We start from the raw sequence: 8,313 nt of genomic DNA, 5'->3' as shown, positions 1-8,313 counted from the left end.
GCCCGGGGCGGAGCTGGGCTTCCGCCGCAGTCACAAGGCCTTGGGAGTGTGCTCAGGCCCGGAGATGGAGCCCCAGGACCTGCACACGCGCATAATGTCAGGATTCGAAGGCGAAAACCATCCCACATCTCTGGGGATTCCTGTGGTAAAGAAAACAGTAACTTCTTAAATAATTGGTAGCCAGACCATCCTATTCACGCCAATATTAGCTTGGCCGAAACCAGTGAACATGAGAGAGAAGAACAGCCTGCAACCGAGTCGTCCCTTCCTCTAGGAGGGCAAAGCCGACCCCTCCATGCCAACCCAAAGACGCAGACCAACCGGGCTCGGGCCACGGAAAGCAGAGGAGCCGCATACAGAATTTGAACTCCTGACTGCTGGGGACAGAGCCCCCAGATCCAGACTAGAGCTTGCAACACTGTTAATTTGGAAAGGAAGGATACAGTGTTGACCAGGCTCCAGAAGAAGCTTCATTGACATGCCTGGGAGCACCTGGGAGGGTGATTTTGCTCCCCAAGACCTCTTAGTGTAAGGTTCATTACCCCCAGGTGGCTCTCGCCAGCAATCCCAGCCTCTCAGGAGGCTGAGATCTGAGGATCTAAATTCCTGAGTTTCATATCTTCAATAATCCAGCAAAAAGCCAGAAGTGGCTGTGTGGCTCAAGTGGTACAGTGACAGCCTTGAGGGAAAAGCTAAGGGACAGCACCTAGGTCCTGAGTTCCAGACCCAGTAGAGACATACCAAAAAAAAAAAAAAAAAAAGAAAGAAAGAAAGAAAAGTAAGGTGGAGAAACCAGAGAGCCAGGAAGTGTCAGCACTGTGTCCTTCTTGCTCCATACATCCAGATGTGTGTGTGTGTGTGTGTGTGCACTGGGCCTTGAACTCAGGGACTAGGCACAGTCCCTTCGCTTTTTTCAAGGCTGGCATCGTACCATTTGAGCTACAGCTCCACTTCCAACTTTTTGGTGATTAATTGGGGAAAAGAATCCTATGGACTTTCCTGCCTAGGCTGGCTTTGAACCTCTACTCTCGGATCTCAGCCTTCTGAGTAGCTAGGATTACAGGTGTGAGCCACAGCAATGGGTGGCACCTGGGGGCACAGTGAAACTGGTGGGTACACCGACTCAGCATTTGCAGCACTCATGGCCTCCAAATGTAGATGGGCTGGGTGGAGAGACCATGCCGGCTCTGGAGAGCTGGGGACCCCCGCCACAGTAAGGAGTCAACAGAGGCAATGCCTGCTCTGGAGAGCCGGGGACCCCGCCACAGTGAGAAGTCAGCAGATGTCTGAGAAATATGACTCAGGCCCGTGTTTAAAGCCAAAAGATGTTAGCACTTAGAGTAAGTGCTTGCACAATTGGATAGGCAGTGCCCTGCGATGCAGGGCTCAAATAGGAGTTGGAACCCCACAGCAGATTTGCATTTTCCATAGGAAGCAAAAAATTGGGAAGATCAGTGAGCTCAGAATCTGGAATGAAGACGTCCCGTGGCCCAGCTGGCCCCAAGTTAGTACAAGGACTAAGTGTACCCCTCTTTTCCTGTGCTTGTCCCCAAACCCCCTTGAAAGCCATCTTTCTGCATAAAGCCCACTTGCTCCTCAGCCCAAAGTTCTTCCTGGACCATATCTGCCCCTCCTGGCAAATCTCTCTCCACTTCTCCTGTCCAGCTTAAAAATATCGCTCTGGGTCTGAAATGCAGCTCTTGGCACACGGCTAATCGCCTAATCATCCACTCAATAATTCAAACTCCATTTTCTATTCGGCTCCTAATTCACTTTGAAAGCTATTTGATATTCTTTTCAATATATTTCCTCCTGTTAATGGTTATAGAAGTGTAGCCTCTGGAAATTGTAGAGTCACCATAGCCACATATTAATTATCAGCCAGGGAGGAGGCAAGTCCTAGGTCTCTTATCCAGCCTCTCCTGAACACAATTGTTGTTTGTCGATAACTGATAAAATTCTGTGTTGTTTCCAATGCATTTTTATGCTGGGTCCTGAAACTGAGAATTAATATCCTTATCTGGGTGTCAGTGACTCTCGTGTGCACAATCCTGGCTACTCCAGAGGTTTCCATCTCTGAAGTCAGTCTGTGCAGAATCATTGAGAGACTCTGTTTCTTTTTTTTTTTTTTTTTCGGCCAGTCCTGGGCCTTGGACTCAGGGCCTGAGCACTGTCCCTGGCTTCTTCCCGCTCAAGGCTAGCACTCTAACACTTGAGCCACAGCGCTGCTTCTGGCCGTTTTCTGTATATGTGGTGCTGGGGAATCGAACCTAGGGCCTCGTGTATCCGAGGCAGGCACTGTTGCCACTAGGCTATATCCCCAGCCCGAGAGACTCTGTTTCTAACAAACCAGCAAAAAGCAGGCTGGGGTATGGTTCAAGTGACAGAGCCCCAGCCATAAGCAAGTAAGCACAAGATCCTAAGTTCACACCCTAATACTGGCAAGAAAAAAAGAAGAAGAAGAATCAAGTTTCTTCTAACACATTACTCTTATTCTACTCCCCTCATTCCAGCTCAAAGCACTATAAAATGTCACAATATCCTGGCCTGATGAAACTCAATGCTTTCAACAAATCAATGGTTGTGGGCACATTGCCTGCAAAAATCAACTGGCAATGAAAAAGGAGTTTGGATGGAAAGTGCTCAGCTCATCCCCATCCATCCAGAGATAGTGCTTCAGGCTTGCTTACAATGCAGCATGGTAAACCCAGAGCCAAGAGCAAGCAGAGGCTGGACTCGCATCTGTGAAAACACAAGAACATTCTGTAGAAATGGCCCTGTGAGAGGGCTGTGCTCCCTTCATTCCTCTCCCAGCACCGCAGATCTGCTCTCCTGGTGAAGAGCCGGCTCCTGAGCAGATCAGAAAGCCACCTATAAGTGGCTTAGTTCATTAGAAAAGCCTGGAAGATTTTTGCAGCCATCACACAAGTACCCAAAAAGCAGGTTAAGTACAGGTCAATGTGTTTGCTAACAGTGCATGTATTTTCTCAGAATCTACCATCTTAGTGATGGGTAACCTCACCTGAACTCTCATAAGCATGCCTCTGAGAAGAGTCCACGAGTTCTCTTGTCTTATAAAAACTCTGCAGCCCCTAACTCCAGGACCTATGTCACACTCTCATAGCAGATGAGTTTGTCTACCTATGCTGACCACAATGCTCTCCTGGTATCATCCTCAAGCCAGGCTCCATGTCTGGAGGGCCACAGTGAAGGTCAAAGCAAAGGGGCTCTGTGTGTGTGTGTGTGTGTGTGTGTGTGTGTGTGTGTGTGTGTGTGTAGACTGGAGCTTCACACTCTGGCTTAGCCTGTGTGCTCAGTATGCTCAAGGCTAGTGTTCTACCACTCATACCACAGTGGCTCCTTAATTGGAGATAAGAATTTCTTGAATTGGTCTCCTCTGGCTGGGTTTGAACCTTAATCCTCAGATCTCAGCCTCCTGAGTAGATGAATTCCAGGCATGAGCCCCCAGTGCCCTGCTCCCAACAGGATTTTAAGCAGGAGTATGGCAGAAGAAGATTTGTGTTTTGAGAAGAACAGAAGGCTGGGCTTGGCCTCCACTACCAGCCCACTGGACAAAGCTCCTCTGGAACCCAGGACGTTGCTCTTCTTGCATCTTTGTGCTAGCATAGGCCTTTCACTTTCCTCCCTTTTGGCGGGGGGCACCCATGGAGCAGCCCCTTAGTTTCCAACATCATCCTATTACTACAACTTCCCCCTGTTAAACAGAGCCTTTCAAATAACCAGTTCACATACAAATCCCTGGCCCGGGAGGGTAGGGTCACTGTGTTGGAGTGCCTGGGCACCTGATCTGGCTTCCATATTCTTTGCTAAATGCAGTGCCCAGCAGATGAAGGCCTCTTCTGGCCCCAGAGACCATTGCTTAATGTCATTCCACTGATTAAAGACATTTGCAGTCGCATGGCAGCCAGGCTCACAACAAAGATTAGAATTCTAAAGGAGAAAAGGCCAGGTGACCAGGGCATGTGCTGAAATCCTACCCTAGATACTCAGGCAGCTGAGACCTGAGGACTGAGGTTCAAAGCCAGCTTGGACCAAGAAGTCTGTAAAAATTATCTCCAATTAATCAGCAAAAAGCCAAAGTGAAGCTGTGGCTCAGGTGGTAGAGTGCTAGTCTTGGGTAAAAAAGCTAAAGAGCACTAGGACACAGACATACACACACGACCAAATTAATGAATAACTTAGCTTCACTGGTCTAAATACTTCAAGTTAAAGCAGTCCCAAGATGTGCCAAGAAAACTATGTTCTCTCTCTCTTTCTCTCTGTCTCCCTCTTTCTCTCTTTTGCCCTTTTATTTTTTTGGACAAATATGACACTTCACACCTAATTTATGGAGTGGTGGGAAGGATAGTGACGATGTTGGCAATGTGTGTTGTAAGAGGCGAAGGGGATGATGGAGAGGGTGGTGGAAGTAGTGGTGTTGATACAAGACAATAAAATGACATATTCCAACCAAATACCTTCTTCAACTTATAGCATGTCTTTCTTCCCATTGTGAAGCACAGCTCATCCCTGGGGCTGTGGTTTTAATTCAGGGCCTCCCTCACACTTGGCTGCACTAAACTACTTGAGCCACATCTCCAGCCCTCGTTTTACTGAGGTGAATGAAGTCTAGCAGACTTTTCTGTCCACGCTGGCTTTGAACCACAATCTTTCAAATCTCAGCCTCCTGAGTAGCTAGGATTCTGTGGAAGAGCCCCAGATGCCTGGCTGAAGCCTTTGTCTCTAAAACACAAGGTGGCTCAGTCACTAGATCACTGATACCTTCGAGGACCGAGTTCGAGAATAACTGCAACTCTTGTGAGAACTCTCTTGATTCTAAATACTGGGGACATAGCACTGGGAAGATGGAAATGGCTGTCAACTGTGGTTTAGAAGATAAAGGAGGGGAACCCTGGCTCTCCCCTTCCTCCCCCATGAGCTCCATGTCCTTCAGCACATCCAGCTGCCCGCCAAGCGGGGTGGGGGTGGGGGGTCAGGGAACGCTCTACCTGTCTGAACTGGCCTGCTTATTACCAAACCTCAGGTGAGGACAGAGATAAGCACTCATTAAATCTCCCTTAGGATAAGAAAGCTGGAAATTCCAGGTGTGGCCTGCAGACGCCGATACTGAACAACTCCAGAGGAAATGGGAAAGCATTGTCCTCGAGCACCATTGAAAATGCCATTTCTTAGTTTTTTTCCTTTTTACATGAGAGAGAGAGAGAGCGTGCATCTTCCAATTCAATTGCTAAGTAGCAAGGGAGAGCTCTGCTGGCTTGCTAAGGACAGACCCAAGAGGAGACTGAGTTCCCCCTCCGATCAGTTCTATTCTGGGAAAAGCAGGCTGGCCACTGGGCTCCAGGCAGGCCTGGGCCTGGTGCTGCAGTCTGGAGCCGCAGGGAACCGCAGAGAGCTGCCTCCCACCGGCACTAATCTCATAAAGCAGACATCCTGCATCTCTGTGTATTCTCTTCTCCCCTCTCATTTCTCATAATGGAAAAGAAAGATGCCACTCAAGTTCTGTCATCTGGGTAATTGAATTCTGACCGGAATGGGCCACCTGGTTCCTGTCAGTGCTCTCAGTGGGTGCAGAAGTGTCAGCACAGGTCCCCAGTTGACCTCTCCACACAGGCCTGCACTGTGGGCCCTGGAGAAACCTTCACTGTGCGCCATCAAGCAATGCCTCCAAGCGGGTGCCATTTCTTAGGCTGCTAAGAATGCCCGCAAGTCTGTTCCATTCCTAGGCACAGACTGCCTTCCATACAAACCCCCAATGCCAGTTCTCCTTGACTTCCTGTTTGGACATCTCTGTCAAAGGAACATTTGAGACTTGAATCCCTTGTTCCACAAGAACCAGCAAGTTGAGCCTTTTCAGTTCCTCAGAGGTGAGCTAGGGGCAGGTCAGGCTCTCAACACGGCCAGCCACTCCTGGGCCTGTGTGCTCCGTGCATGGTGTGAGGTGTATACCAGTCCCCAACTCGGGCCCCAGGAGAACAGGAGTTGAAGTTCTGCATGCTAATCCCCCATCCCCAGCTGCCTGGGTCAAACCAGCGCACAGCCAGAGCTGATGTTGGGAGGAAGGGCTTGGTTGCCCAATTGAGCCATCGTTAGTCTTCAGGAGAATGCAAATTATACTTACACTGAGGAATCAGGTGCTGGTGGCTCACTCCTGTAATCCCAGCTACACAGGAGGCAGAGAGCAGAGGATCTCAGTTCAAAGTCAGCCAGGGCAGGAAAGTCTGTGAGACTCTTATCTCCAACTAAGCACCACAAAAGCCAGAGGTGGAGATGTAGCTGAAGTGGTCGAGCACCAGCCTTAAGCAAAAAAGCCAAGTGAGAGTTTAAGGAGCTAAGTTCAAGCCCCAGATCCGTCCCCCTTCACTCTGGAAGAATGATTATCATCGAGAAAAGTAGCAGATGCTGGTAAGGAGGGAGAAGGGAGAGAGCCCTTACACATGGCTGGTGTAAATCAATGCAGCCATTGTGGACATCTGTATGGAGATTTGTCATAGAACTAAAACTAGATGACCCTGCTATGCCACTGCTGGGTGTGAAGGCTCAGGATTGGAAGTCAGCACCCAACAGAGCCACCTGCATGCCACATTTCCAGCAGCACCGTGCCCACCACGGAGCGGCCTCAAAGTCCACCAAAAGAGGAATGGATACATAAAGTTCTGTAAACATACATGCACAATGGAATATCACTCAGCCTCATTAGAAAACAAAAAGAAAGAAACTGTGTCATTTACAGGAAACGAAGGAGCTAGAGATTCTCATGGTGAGTGAAATAAGCCAGATTCAGAAAGACATGTGTCCCGTCATCGCTTACATGCAGAATCCTGATTTAAAAAGAAAAAATCCGGGGCTGGGAATATGGGCTAGTGGCAAGTGTGCTTGCCTCATATACATGAAGCCCTAGGTTCGATTCCTCAGCACCACATATACAGAAAACGGCCAGAAGTGGCGCTGTGGCTCAAGTGGCAGAGTGCTGGCCTTGAGCAAAAGGAAGTCAGGAACAGTGCTCAGGCCCTGACTTAAAGGCCCAGGACTCGCAAAAAAAAATAAATAAATAAAAAAAAAAAAAAAATAAAAGAAAAGATGCAAGGGGGGGAAAGGGTTCCTTGGGAGCTGGAAGGGGACTTGGGACAACACATCCCATGGTTCACAAATGCTAGTTAAAATGAATGGAAAAACAAAAGAAGAGTGGTTGATGAGGGCAAGATGGAGCCAGGAATGGAGGTGCTCTGAGCCTGGTGGTCCGCTTCCCTTGGGCTGATTTCCTCCATGTTGAAACACTCCAAGCAGGAGCTGGTAGCGGATGCTTCTGGCGCTGGGGTGGAGTGGGAGTGCCGTGAACAGAACTCCCCAGGTGCTTCCCTTGTTCCCACAGCCTGGACTGTACAAAGAACATGAGCCCAGGGCAGGAGAACCCACAGTCACTCCCACTGCCTGCTTCACAGGTAAGGTGGAGGCTGACCCTGTGAAGGCTTTCCTGGGGTGGTGCTGCTGCCAGCAAGGCCCCCACCCCTCTCTCCCTCCTGAGCCAGGTGCCTTTCCCCAGCTTTAGGGTAACTGGGGAAGAATCACCTCTGAGGATAGAAACGGGCGCTGTCCCTTAGCTTTTGTGCTCAAAGCTGGCCCTCTACCGCGTGAGCCACAGCTCCACTTCTGGCTTTTTGCTGGTTAGTTGGAGATAAAAATCTAACAAGTAAGGTCAGCTGGGGAAAGTGGCCCTTTTTCCTCTGTTCTTCCCAGTCCCTGGAAGTCCCAGCCCAGTGACCTTAATGCAGGATGGGGGTGGTGGGAGGGCCCCCAGGCTCTGGGGCCATGGCCGTCCCCACCTCCTTCCTGCCCTTCACTGTGGCCAAACCTCCTCCTCTCCCACTCCTGATACAATCAGTCCTCCTCATGAGTTCCCCGCCCCCTGTGCTTCTTGCTCTCCCTGCACACCTCCATCTTGTGCAGGCCTGCAGTTTGTCCCCCGCCCCCCAAACTCTTTTCTGCCTGAACACGTGTGGTCTCCTTTGGCTAACCCTTATATCTAGTGCAGAACCCCAGAGGGGATCGTGTCAGGACTTGCTGGACCCCCCTCCTATTTTCTCTCCAAGGAATAACCTGGCTCTTGACTGCCCCCCCCCATTGGACCCTAGTTGCTGAGAGACAAAGAAGCCTCAGATCAGAGTTCCTGCCTTTACATAGCCAGCTCTGCACCACCAAACCATCCCCTCTCTCCATCTCCTCAGACTTCTGTTTGCCTGTTTGTCTTTTTTGACAGGGTACCACACGAGAGGAACTGCCCCCCCCCACCTTTTT

This window comes from Perognathus longimembris, chromosome 7 (assembly GCF_023159225.1).
Source record: "Perognathus longimembris pacificus isolate PPM17 chromosome 7, ASM2315922v1, whole genome shotgun sequence".
NCBI classification, from domain to species: Eukaryota; Metazoa; Chordata; class Mammalia; order Rodentia; family Heteromyidae; genus Perognathus; species Perognathus longimembris.
Note: the sequence above shows the minus strand (reverse complement) of the source record.